Below are 20,248 nucleotides of genomic sequence, written 5' to 3' on the forward strand. Positions count from 1 at the left end.
TTTCAGAATAAAAGAGTGATTTACAGGATTTTAATTAATTTAAGATCTAATCGTACGTAGACTGGAAAATTATGTTGGGATCAAGGTTTAGTTTGATTTAAAGAAGAGTTAATGTTGATGAATGCATTCCTATATGCATGTATGGAACATGTATGTGGATTAAAACACTCAGAACTGAGGCTCTGATTTCCTTTAAGTGGATGTGTTTCATACCTGCAGTATTTGAGCCTAGATTGTTGTTATATAGTTCATTTACTATACATAGCATAATAATAATGCACTAAACTGAGCGCACCTAGAGACCTAGTTTTTGTTATCAGTTAGGCATTCGTGCTTTATGAGGTAAGATCCCTAGACTTATGATAGCATAGGAGATGTGGGAGCAGAAAGAAGGGCACACTTTTAAAATTTGGCTTCATATAAAAAAAATGAATTCAGGAATAAAAATTTTATTTTTGCATTATAAACAAAGACCAAATATATTCTTTCACAACCAAATGTTTTTCTGCAGTACCCAATGCCACTGGTAGGCCTGCATGTTCCCTGAACCATTTTCTTTTTCTTCCTGGAAATTTTTCCCTGTACTGATTCTGAGGACATAATAAATTTCCCTAGGATTTCTGCATGTGTGGAAGCCTGACCGGAGTTACTGGTACACATGCTTGTAAGCTTTGTAACAATGTGGGTTAAAAAGTAATATAATGTGCTGTGCTGCTAGCCTGAGTGTCTTCATTCAGCCTACTGCATCCTGGAAATACCAGATTTACTGAGATTTATTGTGGATACACAATATATACAACACTAATTGGAAGTTTCTGCTTTACTGCATGTATGCTACACAGCATTTATGCTACACTGCACATACTTCTGGCCAAAAAATCCTTGCAAGAAATGTGACAGCACTAGCCAAAAAGATTCAGGTTCTAGCTATCGCATCAAATTTAGCATACCTGAATCTAACTGTGTTGTTATGAAATAATCACAGAGCATAGTTATCCTTTGAGACTGTATGCACAGTGCCAGCTGCTGCAGCAAAAGGAGAATAGGGCTGTATTTTATGTGGATGATGATTTTCTGCCATCTGTATTATGTAAACCAGTTTCTGGAATGGGAGTTTTTCTGAGTTGCCATTCTTCTGTTACTTTGTTGTGACGCCAACTAGACTGAATTCAAACTTGCAAAGATTTCAGTTCATTTGGCAGAATTTATTTGGGCTCACATTGAAGGACTCTACATTTACTCAGCTTTGTGTTACACATCTTATAAAGGATTGGAAACAGTCTGGTGTTAATTACACCTATGCACACAACCATGGACTTTTAGGTTAGGAGGAGCACCCTGAGAGATTAAATTCTTGGTAGCAAATACATAACACATTATGCACCTTTTATAGACTTACGTGGCTGGTGGCTGTTGGAGACTCCATTGATTTCCTAAGCAGTCACAGAAGCTGCTCTCTGTTCAGAAGTTCTCTATAAAGAAAGAGTCAGTGTTATTAAAAAGTAGATATTTAAGTCTAGGGGCAGTATGTATCCTTACGGTTCAGATTTGCACTATTTAGTACAACCTCAAACAGTTTTTGCTCCTATGCAATTCTCACAAAAAAAATTAAAGAATGCATAACAGTGAAATGCTGGGCTGTTACTACTCCTCCCTAACTCTGGGTAAGAATCCTCATCCCCCTCCAGCTTAGGGAAATTCACTGGCACAGAAAAGCATAAATTACATCTCTGTGTGCCAGCTTCAGAGAACCTGGCCACAAATACTTAAGCTGAGAAGATTTTACTCATTCCTTTAAAGGACAGTGACAAAGGTTCCTGCTTTCTCAGATCTCATAACGTAAAAAAAATAATAGAACAATTTTTAAGGCAAAGGATAGTTAAGTAAACATTTATTTTAGACTTTCATTATTAAGTGCAACTACTTAGGAGTCAACAATTCCTATCAAAGAGGGCACATGTGAAAGTAGTAAAATGAGATAAAAATGTAGGAGAGTGAAAATGCAAAGAAAAAGTAGCTTTTAGCATAACAATTAACCACCCAATCTACCCTTCCTTTATTCATCGCAGGATAATTCATTGTAACTGAATTAATGGTGAAACATTCAGTAATAGGCCTTGGTAAGGAAATAGGAGCAGTGTATCAGGATATCCTTTTTCCGCCACAGAGTACCAATACTTTCAATTTTATATACAACGGAAGTAATTAATTGTAACACAAAGAAGCACAGCTGTGTTTCCTGATGGTCACACATGCAACAGCTACTATTGTTTAGCATTTTGAGTACGTACACTGAAAACTGTTCAACTGCTTTGAACATTTTAATTTTCGGGATTTAATTTTCATTAGTAGCTTTGAATTTATAGTGGAATTTTAATATGCTATTATCTTAGATCCAATCCTGCATCCCTAATCAGGTAATTTTTTGCTGATGCGAGTGGGAGTTCAAACTGAATGAGGTATAGCTGCCAAACACAGAGATTTGCAGACACAGGCCAATTTCTCATTGGAAGCAAAGGAAGTTATAGACTATTTGTCAGGATTTGCTTTTAGTTGTATGTCTTTCTTTAACTTGTTCAAGTTCCAGTTCCAGCACATATTCAAGTATCTTACAGACTAAGGGAGAAAAGCTTTGTTGCTATGCCTTTAACTTCAATACATATTTTCAGATGTATTAGCTGACCGCTGTGACTGAAACACAAGCATATCCTTATTATTCATTTAGTAGACCTATATTATTTTGGTTTTGCTAGAATATGAAAAAAGAGGAGAATGAGAGCGTTTTGCTGCATTTGTTCTTATTTAAGAGCAATGCATTCATGGTTAAAGATATGTTTAGACTGAGAAAAAAATTAAGGATTTGATTAATTGAAATTATTTGGTTCATTTGTTTGTATAGGATTCAGATCTGTTTCATTCTAACAAGCTTGAAGGAACATAGCATTTTCAGTCGCATAAATGTCCATCTTTGTAAATCTCTACACTACCCACTATAGCTGCCAGAAACACATCCACTTGAATCCATGCCTCTTGAGGACAAAGCTGTTATACACACCAAGATAGAAATTTTCTGTATTGAAAAGAATTCTCCTTGTTTAACAGCAGGTTTGAAAAACATTTCCTCTTTCAGCATTGGTTCGGTTTCTGTTGCTGAAAAGGATCGTTATCAAGAAGTTAATTTTTTGTTACAAAGCCTTGAGGGGATGAAGCCTCAGCATCAGCAGGAGAAATGTTAATGCAGTGTGGTTTTGGATCTCAGGATTATTCAAACTTGTAAAAGAAAATAACAAATACCTCTCATAATAAAAGGCAGAGGAACACAAACATATCTTAGATATACTCATTTTCAGAGAGAAGCTAATAATTATACTTCCTTGTAGATCATTCAGCACTGCAGACTGATAGTTAATTCAGAATATAAATTTTAAAATCAGCACTAGAGTCTAAATACTTAATCTTCTCAGAGGAAATGAAGACTTTCAGGATTTTATTTGCATGCATTTAGGGGAAAACATATTACTAATTCTCCAAACAAACTGACGTGAGTGAAGCACCCAGGTGAAGCCTCTGCTTGAGCCTACAAATATTCTCTTTTTCTGTGTAAGACACTTAATGTTCTTACTACCCAACGTTGGCTTTAAGAAAAACAAAATAATTTGAAATGTTTCTTTGTATTTAAAAGGAGAGTTGTCTCAGGGTTTATTATGGCCTGGTGAAAAGACTGCAATATGGGTTTTGTACCTGGAATCCATAAAAACAGAAACGTGCAGCTCAACTAGGCATAGGAAGAAGAAACAGAAAAAACAAGAGGAAGTTTGGTTCTTGACTAGCAAAATGTCTCCTTAGAGCACCTGTAACATCAGGCTGAGTGCTCCTATTACTACAGCCCTTTGCAAGTTGCGTTCAAGTTCCCTACTACACAGCTCAGTAAGGAATCCGTTCACATCCTGCAGCAGCTGCCTAAGGCACATGACAGGTATAGCCATTATGTCTTCCTTCCTCCCTGTCCACCTGCACAAGGCTAAAGAAGAATCCGGTCTGCAGAAGCCCAGAAGTAACCCCGAAATACACCAAGTACTTAACTTGTGGGAACAGTTTCCTGTTTCCTTGTGTCTGTGCTCTGCACATTGAGCTGTTATACTTTGGAGTATCTCCAGAGTGCTCTCCAGTGCTGCACTGTGCTCAGTTCACCATGCTTGTTGGATTGAAGGTTGGCTGGGCCTCACAGTGCTGATAAATACTTTTGCCTTTTTACTATCAGTGCTTCACTAGCAGAAATTTAAAAAAACCCCACCTTTCTTCACAGCTTTGATTCTGCCTTATTGAATTAATTACGCTTACATTTAAAACACTTAATAAAAATCCATGACATTTCTAAGTAACAAACAGCTGAATAAATTTATATTCAAAAGAATGTGCTTTCAAGTAAAATAATTCTGAAAAAAGACAAAGCCAAATTCACGTCATTTTAAGTGAAAAAACTGTGTCCCTGGCTGAAGGGTAATATTCTTTTAATATGTAACATGGAATATTTATTTTGGTAACAGTAACAGAGAAGTACTCATCTAATTGCAAACAGTTTTCAAAGATATATTTGGACTACAGATTTAAGACATATGAATTCCAGAGACTGAAGGGAAGAAGGATCTACAAAGATAAAGTCCTATCACATGGATGACCTTCTCCCGATATATAACTCTTTGTTCTTAAAGATCTTTAGATATTTAAGATTTGCAGTTCCCAAGTGATTCCAAGAACTAATAAGAAATTCCTGGAGAGGAAATGACAAAGAAAGCAGCTGGAAGACTATCTAATTCATGATTTAATTATTTTTTTTTTAAATACAGCTCTCTTCATCATGACAGTCAGTCTTGAACTGCTTCTTCTATATTTCATGTTAGACTTCCACATGCCATCCTGGCCAAATGTCGAATGAACATGTTTATTTTCAGACTACAGTGTCTTTGAGTGCTGCTTGATCAACAAAATAAATACTTCATGTTACCAAAACCTGATGTGTCCAAGTTTTTTACAGATTTCTAAAATCTTCACCAGGTGAGATATCTGTTACTGGTAACTAGCTCACTGGAACTCTTGTGTCTTTCCGAGTGCCTATCACCTAAAACGTTCATCTTCTGGTTTAAATAGGTATCTCTACCTATCCTGCAAGGTAAACAAAGCAAAACAAATCAGGTTTGATTCTTTGTGGTTTACTTGGCAAGAATCTTAGGTTAAATTTCCAGTTACTTTTATTTGGGGAAATACAATAGGGTTCTTCAGGTGGTGCATAAAGAAAACTCTTCCATTATCAGGTCAAACATCTCACACATCAGGACTGGTCAACAATCCCCTTCTCACACATAGACCACTGTATGATGGTAAATGAGGAATTTTAGTCTACACACATTGTTTTCATACATAAATCCATATGTTTCAAAAATGACAGTTTATACCTGTATGAAATTGGAAACATATTTTAAGTACTGCACTGTTTTGAAAGACACCAGTACTTTCCATGTGATGTTTCATCAGACATCTATCACAATCTGAACACTTTCTAAGGTTGCTACGATTCATCATTGTAGATCAACACACAGTTCTGTCTCCTGCAGCCCTAATATTGTTATAATGTACTTTACTTTTACTGACTTTATTCTGTGGTTAAGACAAGTATTTACACAGTGCTCATTTATGCAGAGAACAGGCATATTGGCTATGGCAATGCAAACTTCATCCTCAGCAACACTATTTCTGACCTAACAGGGACTATCACTTGTGCTATCTTCAGTGCCCAAGTGCCTTGAAAAGTACTAGCTGAGATGGCAGTTTCTGCAGTGTGCAAATTTACTCACCGGGAACTGGATGAAAATAGTCGATCCATTTCACACAAGGGATCAAATAAATTTCAAGGCTAGTGGCTTTTGCTAAATTCATGCATACTGGATTTAAATCAATATCCAACCTCCGAAAAGCACAGGGCTGTATTACCACACAGATTATTACTTAAAGAGGTGCTAGCTCTAACAGCTTTGGTTCTGGTTGGGAGCGCACACATGCATGTTGCATTCTTCTTCCATATTGAGTGTCTATTCTGTTGCTATAATCTGATAGTAGACAGAGTGGAAGAACAGCAGACTCATATTTTCCTTTGAAATTATAAACATCAGCATACAAGTTCTGTATTGCTTGGCATGAAAGCTGTGAATTTGTCTTTCTTGCAGGCTGTCTTTGTTTTGGACAGACAGATTTTTCTGGATGATGGTCATCGGAAAAAATTTTCTAAATGTCTAGTAAGACAAGACCTGTATTTTTAAATGTCTATCACCGTAGTATCTGGCCACCTACACTTAGTAGGTGTGCCTTTAACTGCCTAGATTTAAAACGACTCCGGGAAGTTGACAGGTTTGAAACTTTAATTCCTCTTTTGTTTTGCTATATAGGACAGTATGCAAGCTAAGCACTCACCTAACGATCCATGGGCATAACACTTGTGAACGATATTGCAGAGCCAGTGCTCTCATCTTACATTCAGAGATGACAACACTCTGGAGTGGAGTACAGAACATTTACAAGTCCTGTCTGATACTAGCATGCAAAAACAGAACTAGGCTGTGGAGAGGTCAACAGAATAAACAAGCCCGTGTTTCCCACAGTATATGCGCATGTGGCTATTTGGCACAGATAAGTGGAGATCGCTTCCCAATTGGTTATTCTCTAGAAAGTTTATCTGGGCAGGCATCTTAACACTAGCAATTGCTGGTGTGTCCTGAAGGCCTAAAAGGTGTTTTGGTCTGCAGTAAATGGAAACTGAGTAGGTTTGTATCATCCATATGATCTTCATTTCCCCCTATAGTCGGCTTTGCATTCGTGACGCAGAATACCCAAGTGACAGGACAAGTGGAAGGCAAGACCACGTCAACAACACAACTGCTGCCACTTTTTTGAGTGAAGGATTAAAACCAGCAGCCCAGGTGGGAACTGTGCGGTCTCCTTGTCATATGACATACTGTCATTAAAGCTCCTTCTGCACTGCTGCTGGGAGATCTCACCTGAAGACAGACAGACAAATTATTACTTTGCTAATTTGTCCTCATGATGAGGAGCTTGGCAATGCAATGCAAATCATGGCCCTCAGCAACCTTATCAGCAAGCAAAGCAGCTCATTGCAGAACTTATAATGTATTCCAATCTAACTAACTGGGCTTATTTATTTAGAGATACAGGAAATGGAAAAAAGCAAACAATTCAGTCCTTTGCAGTGGAACTCCATCCCTCATGCAGCACTGCAACATCAACCTTTTCAAAACAACTATTTTCCACAAAGCTAAAAGGCCCATTTGAGGCCCTCATTTTTCCCTGTGCTACTGCCGCCATTGGGGTGGGTCGCCCACCCCAGCTCACACACAGGCTCCCTTTAATTCACATCAAAGCCGCTACGGTAATCCTCCACCCCACCTACTCTGTGAATCCTGGCAGCTTGTCCATTTTCCACGGCACCAACTCCACCAGCATCTGGATGGAGCTTCCCGGCCCTGCAGCCGTGCCCAGCCTCAGTCGCTTCTCACGTCTCGACCGCTCTGCTCGGCCAGCAGTGCCTCCGTGACACCTTCCCGGCCTTTCCCAGAGGGGGTCCCCCACCCTCTTCACCGGGAGAGCCCTTCTGGGCAGCGGGGCAAGGCAACGCCTCGGTCCCGGGGCTGGGGGCGGGGAGCCTAGCGACAAGCTCGCTCAGGCGGCGGCTGGCTGCGGCCTGCGCTCCCGCCCGCGGAAGGACTACGGGGGAGGAAAAGCAGGCCCGGCTAGGTCCTCCCGGCCAACTTTTTTCCCGGGGTGCCCCGCCAGCCCTCCCGCCCACGGCACGTGTTGATGGAAGGGCGGCGGGGGCGGCGGAGGCGGCGGCCGCCGCCGGGGGGGCGACCGGGCCGCGGCCCCCCCGCCCGGCCGCTCTGAGGGGCGGCCGCCCCCAGCCCGCGCCAACGGCCGCCGCGCGCCCCCCGCCGCGAGGGAGGAGGGGGTGGGGGGGAGCGCGCCCGGCACCCCCGCGGGGCGAGGCGGGCCGCGCGAGGACGCCCGCCGGCCGCTCTTGCCGCGGCGGCGGCTGCTGCTGCTGCTGCGCGCGCTGGCGCGCGCTCCCGCCTCCCCCTCAGCCCTCGCCGTGCGCGCGGCCGGAGCCGGCGGCTGCAGTGATTGGAATCCGGCTCCTGCCCGCCCCGCCCCGCCCGCGCGCCGCAGGGACGGGCCGCGCCGCGCCGGGAGCGCCTGCCGGGACGGAGCCTGCGCTGAGCCCGGGCCGCGCCGTCCCGTCCCGTCCCGCCCTCGCCCTCCCCCGCCCGACACGCACCCGCCTTCGCCCCCGTCTCACCGGAGCCGTCGGGGCCCCGGGAACGGCCTGCGGACGCGCGGCGGGGAGCGGGCCCCCTCCCCCCTTCGCCTTCCCTCCCGCCGCGGAGGATGAGGAGCCCCCACCGCCGGTGAGTGCGGCGCCGCGCCGGGCCGGGCCGCGCCGCGCCGCAGGCCCCGGGCCGTAGGTGCGTGCGGCTGAGGAGCGCCGGGGCGCCCCGGGCAGCGCCGCCGCACCCCTCCCTCCCCCGGCCGGGGGGGCGCGGGGCGCTCGGCGGAGCTGTCTCTGCCCGCCGTCGGGCGTCCCTCCCCCGGCGGTGCCCGCGCCCCCTCCCGCCCCCGGGCTTGCTCTCCGCGGCCCGGCCCCGGGCAGCGCCGTCGAACGCGGACACCCGCTGCGGCTTCCCCCCGTCTGGCGGCGGTTCTCCCGCCCCGGCCTTTCTCCTCCGGGGGGCCGGGGACGCGCCCGCCGCCCTGCCCCGCCGCTCCCCGGCCCGGGGCCGCCGGCGGGGGTCGGGCGGCGGCCCGCGGGAGGCTGGGCGGCCGCCGCGCCGGCGCAGGGGCTCCTCGGGGCCGACGGTTTCCTGCGTGGGCACGGGGGCTGGCGGCACGGCGCTGGCGGGGCCGGGCGGCCTGGCAGCTCGCGTTGCCTTCTCTCGCCGTGCGCTCTTCCCCCCCCCGCCCCCGCGTCTGCGCCCCCGGTGTTGTAATGCCGGGCTCGGTGCCGAGCGGCCCCGGCCGGAGCGAGCGGCAGCGCCCGTCACGGGAAGGGTGCGAGGAAGAAGGTGCTTCGCCTTCCTTTTGTGCGAGCTTTAGACAAAGCTGCGCGCCGGCTTGCCGAATCCGTTGCCGTTTAGCGATGTGAAATAAAGACTTGGCTGAAGAGAAAAATCAGCCCACGTTATCGCACGTACCTTGGTAGTAAAGAATCGCACTGTTGAGTACCGATTAAGTAGGATGTTTTTTCGTAGCTGATTACAGACTCTGTTGAAGAGGGTTTAAAAACATGAATGGCTCTTTACCACCCTTCAATCAACCACCCTCTGAGTTGGGTAAAATTAAGAGCGAATTCAGCAGTGGGGAATGGTAGTAAGCTGTGGTGTTTCCATTCAGCAGTTGCCTGTCACTTTCTGTCGAAAGTTGCGTGATGATTCTTCCCGGTGTAAATTGGTTGCGGCTCCAATTTACATGTTTTCGTTCTCTGTTGGACAGGTAATTATTTTTGAGTCCTTTTATCAAATTAGTGTCCTAGAGATTGTTCAGGCCTGTTACCTGTAGGAATAGAGAAGCTCCCTTTGTAGACAAGGAAGACGACTCTGCTGGATTGAAAAAGTTGCCTGGTTTGTAGTAGAACCTAGTCTTGGAATAAAAAAGTTAACGTGAGGGCAATTTATATTCAGATACTTTATCCAGTCCATAGCCAGAAATACCCCATGTCGTGGCATTTGTAGCAGTCTGGATAAACTTCTTGCTGGCAATGTATTTGTCCTTTGTTCTTGTACTTTTGCTCCTTTTGTAACTTCTTCTTAGATTATTCACCATGTTTCATTTGTTATGTGAGTGTGTGTGTGTATTTTATATGTATTTATATGGAGACATACAGGCTGGTAGGCTTTGAGTTCTAGTCTGAAATGTTGTGGAGGATCTTTTCGCACAGCTGCAAGATTCAGCTCCCAGTCCTCAGTATGTCTTGCTGGCTGCTCCGTTCCAGGGACAATAAATGTATGTGGCTGGATCTGATTTTTTTGTTTGTTTGGTTTTGTTTTTAATTGTGAAGTAATTTAGGTTTGAAAGGGACCTCTGGATGTTATCTGGTCCAGCCCCTGCTCAAATTAGAGAAGAAAGCCATTGGTAAATTGCAAGCCTGAAATAGCATGTTACTTGGAATTCACTGATCAAATATGTGCTTACTGAAACAGTATGTAGCTAGAGCGTAGGGTTTCTTAAAGTCAATGTATGGGACCCAAATCCTAATGTTTTTGACGCAGCCCTGCAAGATCCTCTCAGTGAGAATTGTGTGCTTTGTTATGAGAATTGAAAATACTGAATACAGTAGAGTGTGTAAATGATACATGTGGTTTTTTCTGGATACCAACATTCAGGAATTGAGTATCTAAAGTGTAAGTGACATAACCAAAGTAATTAACTTTATTCTTTATAGTAGTTGGTGTATTTATTGAACTACTCCAAGTCAGAGCTAACAAAATTTTGATCACGTTTGGGATTGAATATGGTGCTTGTTCAGATGTGCAGTAAACAACGTCTGCTAACTTCTTTCGAAATGGACATGTGTTTGCCATAGATGAGCATTGCTGTTGTGTGAAATGTCATGGAGTGTTGCACTGCAGAGAAAAGGATTTTGAAGGAGCAATAGGTAGCTTTGTCTACTTCACAGAGTCCTGAAAGGCAGGCAATTGATGGATAAATTGTTTTTTGAAAATTTATTTATTATCTTTTTTTTCCTTGGTTTTAAAATTAGGAATGATGATAACGTTTTATTTGTTCTCTAAGAAACAACATACAGATTCTGTGGCTGTGTAATATTTAAAAAAAGTAGGGAAGGACTTGCTAAATATTCACTAAATTATGTTTTCATAATGAGAAATCAGTGCAGGCTATATTCATATTTTAAAAGAAAAAAGTGTTTTGAAAATAGTGATATTAAATAACTCTGAATTAATGGGATCTCTCTTTAAGTTGTGCATCAGTGACTGTAACTAAGAACTCTACAGCTTTCCAAGGCATAGCAGGGCACAAACATGTAGATAGGAGGATCTGAGTACATCCCCTTTGCAGAAGGGATCAAAGAACAGATATTAGTGCTTGCACTAATTTTGGTATAGCCAGGCTTTCCAAGAGAAACAAACCCGCCTTCTCCAAAGCTCTTAAAAGCAAACAAACCAGAGCAAAAAACCACCCCTCCTTTTCTTTTTTTGTTCATTGTTGTGGCTGGTACTTTTATGAGGACAGTGTCTCTTTCCACGAGCAGGTAAAGGTCTGACACATGGAGCTGCAGTAACTTCTTTGGTAAATTGCTGAAAAGCCTAGATGGATGAATGAGACCACATAGTATGTGGCAGGGAATGTGTTACAAATGTGTATGTTTCTCCCTTGCTTATGTCAAGTATCAGTTGAAGATCTGTCCTTTCTATCTGGATATATGGGAAAGCATCTGGTATTTCTCAGTTCCTCAGTAAAAAGAGGGCATATTTTCAGTGCCTGGGATCTTCTTCGCTTACCTTATGGTCCTTTGTAAATAAATGACAGAAGGAACTTGGTAATTTAAAGATATATCACGTCAGAGTTGTTGTACGCGGATGCAGATGGAGTACTTAGAGCCTTATTTCACTTGCTGATATTCCCAAAATGCAGGACTTGGGGGCGGGCACAGAGTGCGTGTGCTCTGTGGCCTGACAGCAAACTTTTCCTTTCGCTGCTGCTGATGTAGTGGTTCCACTTTTTCCTTTCTTGGACAAGATCTGCAGAACTCTCTGCAGTTGCCCCACCACACTCGTGCTGATGGTCCCCAGTCGCAATGATGTCTTCCGTGCCTTCCATGATGATTAGTGCTTTAAAGGGAAAGCAGGGAATTTCTTTCTGCCTGGTTTTCTTGCAATCCCTTAGAAGTTGCTGTGAAGTTTGTTGAGGGTTTGATATTCTCAGACATAAAGTAGTTTTACTTACACCCAAAAATGTTTAAAACTGAAAACAAATGTAAAATTTAACCTGCTGTACTGTGTCCTTTAAAAATAACATGGAGACCGGAATAGGTGATCCTTGAAATTGGGCAAAAAGTTGAAGTAGTCACCTCATTTGTCTTCTCTGTACAGAAAACATTTTAGTATTCTGAATGCTCTTATTGAGAAGGTATACAGAATAGCCGTTTTGTGAGGGATTCAGTCCAGAAACATCTGCTCAGTACTTTGTGCTCTGGGTATGTAATCCTCAGGAGGTTTAGTTTGATACAAACAAATAGCTGGCCCACCGCTGACCAGGCAATCAAGTTAGGGGACAAGCTGTCAACTTGCCAGAATGGTCTTCGTTGTGAATTGGCTTCCCAGCACCTCAGCGGCTGTGTTTACAGAGCATATTAAGTGTATTTTATGCCCACTCTCCCCCAAAAGCAAAACAAAGCAATTATTCCACTAGTCTCCAATATATCTTCAATACATATTTCAAAATTCATTATAGTAGGTTTATGACACTGAAGCATTTTAGGTCATTGTCTGTTTGATATATTGAGAAGACAGAGAAGTTCATTCATGTTGTGGCAGTGATGAGATGCATGAGTTTCTGGTTATGACCCCATTGTTTCAGCTGTACACAAATGGTGTGAAGAATATGGTTATTCTATTTCAGATTTATAATCCAGATAGTTTTCTTTCTTGCCATGTTTCTAATGGGTGTCTTGTAGTTGTCTTCCCATTTCACTTGAATTCTGTGCATTTCAGTTAGGTTTACTGTTTTGTGATGGTCTGGTTAATAAAATTCAAAATAAGTATTAAAGTAGGAAAATAAACTCTAGTTCATGATTGTGATAATATTCATAGATTATATATGCATGATGAAAGGAGAAGCAACAGCAAAGCCATATTTAAGGTCCAGTGTGTTACCACCTCAGAATTTCTGCAGTGACATCTGTTACAGTGAAAGTGATTGGCTTGATGGAGCTCTTCCTGAGAGTCATCAGCTGAGTCTGCTGCCTGTACCGAATTCACTGGTGGTTGTGCCCATTGGCAGGGGGAAAGTGTTCTGAGTAGCATGAAGGGTATGAACTTTATTGAAATGTTTTAAAAGGTTCTGGTGAGACAAAGTCTGTGTAGTAGTAGTTCATAGGGTGCATACCTGCAGCATGTGGCTGAATGCTCTGGTGCTCATTTTTTCCCCAAAATAGAATTTCCCAAAATACAGAGGAAAATATAGTAGGTTTAAGTGTAGTTTTAGTATGTGACGAGTTGGCTGTGCGTTAAAAGGGGAAAAAATCAGTATTACTAACTCAGCTCTGCAGTACTGTAGCTTAATTTGCATCATATGTTGTAGGAGCAGCAATGCTTTTTACAAAAGTTTGAAATCACTTAAATTTTCTCAGTGTCTCCTCAGATGATTGCTTTACATGATTGCTTCAGTCAACTTTATTAGCATAAAATGTGGAAGCAACTAGCAATTCTTTGTTTCTGCATTCCCTCAGTTCACCATCTTAAAGAGAAAACTGTCAATCTCACTGTGTTTTGGCTGATCAAAATACAAGCAGATGTAGCAGGGATAAGCCGGAGAAATATCAAAGACAGTCTCAGAAGAACGTACCAGCATATAGACCTGGTTCATGGAAGCGATTTCCTTGTCACTGCTGCAGCTGTTGAAATGGTCTAAATTTGCTTTTCTCTTGTCTTTATAGTGTTAATTATTAACAACTTTTTCTTGATTTGGAAAAAAACCCTAAAAATGTTCACAGGCCTTCTCACTTCCTCTGTGAGAGCCTGATCCCAAACTTGACTGGAAATCAGTGGGCAGAGCCCAAATGGCTTCTGGAGGGCCAAAGTCGTCAGAGATTTCACTCCTGCAGAGGATTAATACTCTGCTCTTGAAAGATTCGTTGTGCAAATGAGTACATCGTATGCTCAGAGTCAGAATTTCAGGGATATAGAAGCAGTGAATAAGCTCAGATATAATTTTTTTAAATTAATCATTCTTTTTGCTCTTCTTTGTTCAGTTGGAAGTTCACAGTGCAGGGGTGATGCAGAGGCATAGGCACTGTCCCATGTTGTTGTGCAGGGGTATAGAGGGTTTGAAAAGGAGTCATGAATGGACAAGTTGTGAGGAATAGTTCAGTGGGAAGAATGGATACTGGAAATAGGAAATACTGCATCATCCCCTTGTGCCCTATGCCCTAGAATTTGGAGAGTAGTATGAGAACAAGAGCGCCTTATCGGAAGAAGACAGAGTGAACTTCAGTGACTGGAAATGTGAATGAGAAAACCAGAACGCTGCGTAAAGCGTGCTCCTCCACGCTGCATATCCTTCTTTGTGAAAGAAAAATTTATCTTTTACAGAATGCCTTGGAGAAGGTTTCAGAAACCCTCCTGTACCCTTCTCTGTGTTGTCTGAGGGACAAGTCTTGCAGTTGTCAGACACTGGTTTGGACAACTGAGAGTTAATTACAAGATGGGATTGGGACAGGGCACAGGAAGGCACTGCCAGCTAATGGGATGCAGCCATTCTTCTTAGACTCAACACCCAAAACATGGACTATCTCCTGTTCAGGTTATTGAAGGGATTTTAGCAATAATCAAAAATTCAGTAGTGGTACTGAGTGTTAAGCAGAAACAACTCTGATGACAGAGGATATGGGAAGTTTTATTAGGAATTTTATTTGTATTGCTTTAAAGTATTTTTTAAAACTTGTTTTGAATGACTCCTTGCTCAGAGACAAAGCAAACAATAAATCTCACAGAAGAGTAAGTGCTTTTTTGGTTTTATGTATTGATGTATTTTTCTAATTTTCTCTTCTATATTTACTAGTTCACAACCATTTAATGTTTTTTTGTGAAAATTTTCTGTAGGAGTATTCTGCAGTGTATGCCATTCATTAGGATTGAAGATTGTGCCCTTCCTTGCCTAGGCAAATTATTATTGTGAGCTTAAAATGAAAATAAAAATTTGATAGGTTTTGCAGCCCATCTGTCACGTTTGCTGAGCTGAATCAGTGATCCTACTAGTGATAGTTCTTCTTTAAAACTCAGTAGTGTGGACCGAAGTTTAAGACAGACAGTATTGTATGCCCTAGTCTTCTACTTTGGTTAGATGACGGAATTTTTTTTAACAATGCAAACTCCATTTAATTTTTTTTTTCTACTACTTTTGCATTAGTTGATTCTTTACTGAATTGATTTAAGTTGACAGCCACTGATACTGGTTTACACTAATCTTTATATGTTCTGTAAAGCTCTTTTGGTACATGGTGAGTTAATTGGGTTTTTTAAGCTTACAACTATAATTAATTTAATATGACTCTAAAAAGAAAGAATCAAAACCTGGAACATTGTCTTACTCAGAAGTGAGGGCAGAGGGCTCTGGTGAAGTGTAGGAACATTCCCATATAGCTGATATTCTTCAGTTTCCTGCTCTTAAAATTTCATGGAAGGAATGCAGTTAGAGACTCGCCAATTTGGGTTAAACCAGGAACTGCGAAATAAAACCCGACCCAGACAGGACAGTTTTTATTCAAACACAAGCCTCCGTTGAACTGTCTGTTTTTGTTCCGCCCCTGGCCCTGCTACACTCCCCCACCTCTCTTCAAATTCACAAGTTTTTAAATGTAGAGATGTTTCTAATTTAGAAAATTATTTTGGCATAATGAACTAAAACAGAAAGAAGGGAACTAAACTGAGGGAGGTCAAAAACCAGATGGAAATAGAAAATCTGAAAACATCTAGTAAAAAAAAAATCACCCTTGAAATAATGGAATCTAAATGCTGAAATTATACATCTGCTCGGCAGCTGTGCATTCCTTAGCCAGAGGTTCTGCTGCAGAAATGGCATTAGTCAACTTTTTCTCAAAGTTTCAAATGCTATTGTATAATATTTACATCTCTCTAATACTTTCGGTAATAGTCTTAGGAACTTGGGGTGGGGGGAAGAGTAGAGGTGGAAGGAAGAGCGGGTGAGCTGATGTAAGAATTTCCTTCTTTGTCCTTAAGCATCTGTAGCACATACAGTTGTTTGCTGCAATGAAATTCTGTGATTTTCTTTCCTAGTTGTTCTTTATGAGTATCTTTAATTTCTGCTGACTTAATTTCAGAGGTGAGGTTGGTTACAGGAAAAATAACCAAATAAAAATATATGAAACGAGGGTGCACTAGTGAGAAAAGAATGTTACAAATGAAGAAACCTGCCTCACGTGCTTTGCTCCCAACAACGGCCAGCAGCATTTCTCCAGAGGAAAGCGCAAGACAGTCTGCAGCAGACAACTGTGGAATTACACTGCTCTGTGGAAGCTTTTTCCTACATCCCAATAACCAGGAGCTAGTTGAGACTGTAATGCACATTGAATACTTTTAAGTATATATCCACAGCATGTTTTTATACAGTATCTTAAAATGTTAAACCATTTTAGTTAGAAAAGGTCTCTAAGTTGTTAAGCAAAGTGTGTAATTTTACATTTTCCTTTGTGTTCTTTTCTTCTTTGTACTGTTTTGATGATGTTGGTGTTCATCAGAGTTACCTGTTGGTACTGAGATTTACATACATTAGAGCAGGTCTTTGAGGAGTTGGTTTGAATGCTGATGTAAAGGGTGATTTAGTTAGTGTAAAAGCCTATGATGGTTTTTGTGCTGTAAAAAGATAACAACCAAGGTGACTCTCGATTCAAAGAATTTTAGCCAAAATTTTAAAGTTGGAGGTTATGTAAGATAAATGTCGTGGTTTTCAGAAATGTTGAATACCATTTTCAAAGTGTATATGTTTTTGGAAGAAGTAATTGTTTACAGGAAGTTTTTTTTACTCTGTGTACTTGGAAGAACTGAAGGTAAAATAATTCTCCTTCAGGTTAATTTCAGTGCGAAGAGAAGCTGTGGGTGTGCAGCCAGCTACAGGTGGTAGGGTCTCCTGAGGATTTGAAAGAGCAGAAATGGGGCTTGGGGCAGAATGGTGGGTGGGCTCAGGTAACAGGGAGTGTGGAGGAGCAGCATCATGGTGAGAAAGGCTTTCTGGATTTGAGCCCTGGAGTGCAGCTGAGAGGGCGAGCAGGGTAGAGGTGGGACTTATCCTTCACCAGAACCCTCCTCTAACAGGGTTCCTTACCTGGGGGTAGGAGCGACAGAACTGTGTATCTCCTTTCTCTTTATATAACTGCATAGCGCTTCTTTCCATATCTATCCATACGTTTCCTTTCCGCAAGTAGTTATCATTCCATTGTCGTTACTGAATTTTCCCTCCAGCATCGGTGACTTTGTCATCGTATGAAATGGGGTTTCAGGCTATTAAAGTGTAGGCAGTATGAAGTTTCCCCCCGCACAGACTAAGTTTAATACTCTATTTATTTGGATTTCACTCTGTTTGCCATAGGTTGTGGAAAAGACTGGGCACAAATGGGAGAAATCGCAGGTCTGTGTGCAGTCGCATGGCTGCAGTCTTGTTGAGATCAGAGATGTGGTGGGACAGCTGATATGGCTGGAGTGCTGTGAGGACCGGTTATGGGCTCTCCAGGAAGGACAGGCTGGGATGGTGAGGGGTGCAGGGTGGTGTGGTTTGGAGTTGGGGTTTTTTTGTGAGAGCGCTGTGGGAACTCATTGAGCTCTGCCTTTTGGGTGGATGAAGAGTCAGCTGAGAGCTTATGGGTCAGGATTAGCAGCAGGTCAGCACGGGTGATGTTGGTGGGTGTCTGATAGCTTTCTGCGATGAAATGACTAGCTCAGTGAATGAGTGGAGAGCAGCGGATACTGTTTATCTTGACTTCTGTAAGGCTTTTGACAGTGTCTCTTGTAACATCCTCATCAACAAACTGATGGAAGTACGGACTAGACAAATCGGACAGTGAGACAGATTGAAAACTGGGTGAGCTACCAGGTTCAAAGAGTTGGGATCAGTGGCATGAAGTCCAGCTGGAAACCAGTCATTAGCAGTGTGCCCCAGGGGTTGATGCTGGCTTCCAGTGCGGTGCGACATCTTCATAAATGACCCGGATGATGGGATGGAGTGTACCCTCAGTAAGTTTGTAGGTGATACAGAACTGGGAGGAGTGTTTGGTAGGCCAGGTGGTTGTGCAGTGGCTCAGAGGGACCTGGATGGACTGGAGAAGTGAGTAGAGAGGAACCTCGTGAAGCTCAGCAAAGGGAAATGCAAAGTCCTGCGCCTGGGGAGCAATAACCCCGTGTACTGGTGCAGACTGGGGACTGACTGCCTGGAAAGCAGCTTTGCAGAAAAGGACCCGGGGGGTCTTACTGGACAGCAAGTTGAACACGAGCCAGCAAACGCGCCTTTGCGGCAAAGCAAGCCAGCAGCCTCCTGGGCTGTCTTAGGGAGGGTGGGCAGGTTGAGGGAGGTGGTGATGCCCTTCAGCTCGGCACTGGTGAGATGCATCTGGAAGGCCCTGGCTAGTTCTGGGCTCCCAGGAAGAAATTGGCACATACCCCTGTGGCAGGTGCTAACAGCCTTGCTGGAAGCAAGTGACGGGGCTTGCTCTGTTCTGTGTGTTTGGAAGTAGTGTGGAAAGGGGAGTGGATGGTGAGGTGGTGAAACTTGTAGCTGATACAGGTGGTGTAAACTGGCTGTAGCAGTACTGAATGCCTGGATGACAAAATATCAGATGAAGTACAGTAAGTGCAATGTAATTGAATTCAGACAGAGGAGAAACAGAATTAGGCTCTAAATTAGATATTAACACTTGGGGAGATCTTGGATAGTTTTCCAAACAGCTCTTTGCTGTGAAGCTCCAATTTTAGATTGCACCTATCTGCTTATGGTGTTTAAAACTTTTTTTTCCCCTCTCTCTTTCTTCCCTTTGGCTGTGCGTTTCCACTGTCACTTCTGTATTTGTGTAATTGTGGCCGGGTGGAAGGTTGGATTTGTTTGCTAATCTGGCTGAAAACTAACCCTATAAAACACCCTGGGTTTTCAGTAGTTCCAGCTCACTGTGATACCATATGAGGAGTAAGGGGAGAGGAGGGGCAGCACTTCCTTTCTTACAAATAACACAGTCTCCAATAAATTTAAGCCAATTTTGAAGCAACATTGTATAGAGTAATTATAAGGTTTTTTTTAAAAAATGTGATTATGCAGCTGTACACATTCCTTATATATGGACATACATGTTATGTAGTTCTGGTAACACAATTTCAACAATCCCCTTAAAACTAGAAGGTAATTTTTTTTGGTTTTTGTTTTGTTCTGTTTTTTTCCCCCAGCAGTACAAATGGGATGCAGTACTAAATAGACTTGGGCTTCTTGTGTCAGGGATGGAGAAACAGCAGAGAGGGGAAATGGTGATGGTAATCTGTCAAACATTAAATGAAATTAAGAAACTGATAGGAAGTAATTTTTGGCCACTTTTTTTTTTTTCTCCAGGTTATAAGGGAATGGCAGGTTACAAGCACAGTAAAATGTGGTGTCTCTTTCCTTCTTCACAGTGAATACTTTCGTTGAAGAGTTGCTGCGCGAATATGTGGCTGGGGATGGAAGCACTGTGCAGGTTTGAGATCACACAGATTTGTTGAAGGATGTGTCTGTCGATGGCAACAGCGCAGTCACTTGTGTCCAGTTGTTGGTCAGGAACTACACGGGCTTCTGGATGGAGCAAGGGAGGACTCTGTTCTTCCTTCTTTCCTAACTGGTCTTGATAGCAGGCGGTGTCACAGAGTGCTTGGCTAGACATCTGCTACAGTGCAGTAGGCTAATTCATATGCTTTTTATCACACCCACATGCACCTGGGCACGTCAGCTTCAGTAGTGTCTGTAACGCCTACAGCTTTTTTTTATGTTGCACTGGCATCTAGCTACCTTCATTGACACATTTCTTGGGTTGGGTTTAATGATATTGCCATCAAACATGAAGTAACATGTTTTCAGTGTCTACCTTATCTTGAATATTTTCTGTTCAGGTACTTTATTTTGCTTAGTGTGGAAAGACTGATAATGTAGTTTCCTAAGGACTGGAGCAGTGTAGCCAGGTAGACTTCCATTGATGTCTGTAATGAAAATCTGCTAGATGAATAACTAACTAGCAGATGAAGAGGGCAGTTCTGTGCTACAGATAAGCAAGCCTAGCAGCCGGGTACACTCGAAGGGCCAGTTCTACTCCCTGTTAACGCCACTCTTCTGTGTCCTTGCCCTTTCCTTTACAGCAGCACTGGCTGGCACTCCTCTGATGCTGTAGGAATTTAAACTGGCTGAATGCCGATTACCTCTTTTTTTT

The 20,248-nt window shown here is 42.9% G+C and overlaps 1 protein-coding gene and 1 long non-coding RNA gene across 3 annotated transcripts in view; one reads left to right on the plus strand and one right to left on the minus strand.

Annotated features, from left to right (window-relative positions):
* Nucleotides 1-5,189: 5,189 nt before the first annotated feature.
* Nucleotides 5,190-7,904, minus strand: LOC128146904 (uncharacterized). The gene is made up of 2 exons (XR_008236882.1): nt 7,460-7,904; nt 5,190-7,049 (listed from the first exon to the last, which is right to left on the minus strand). It is a non-coding gene; the product is annotated as an uncharacterized LOC128146904 (long non-coding RNA).
* A 252-nt stretch (nt 7,905-8,156) lies between these two features.
* The window catches only part of BMPR1A (bone morphogenetic protein receptor type 1A), an 85,658-nt gene continuing 73,566 nt past the window's right edge, over nt 8,157-20,248 (plus strand). For both annotated transcript variants that reach the window (XM_052798850.1, XM_052798852.1), the window contains exon 1: nt 8,157-8,471. The gene's annotated coding sequence lies outside the window, so the exon portion shown is untranslated. The remainder of the gene's footprint in view (nt 8,472-20,248) is intronic.

Source organism: Harpia harpyja, chromosome 10, assembly GCF_026419915.1.
Source record: "Harpia harpyja isolate bHarHar1 chromosome 10, bHarHar1 primary haplotype, whole genome shotgun sequence".
Lineage (NCBI taxonomy): Eukaryota > Metazoa > Chordata > Aves > Accipitriformes > Accipitridae > Harpia > Harpia harpyja.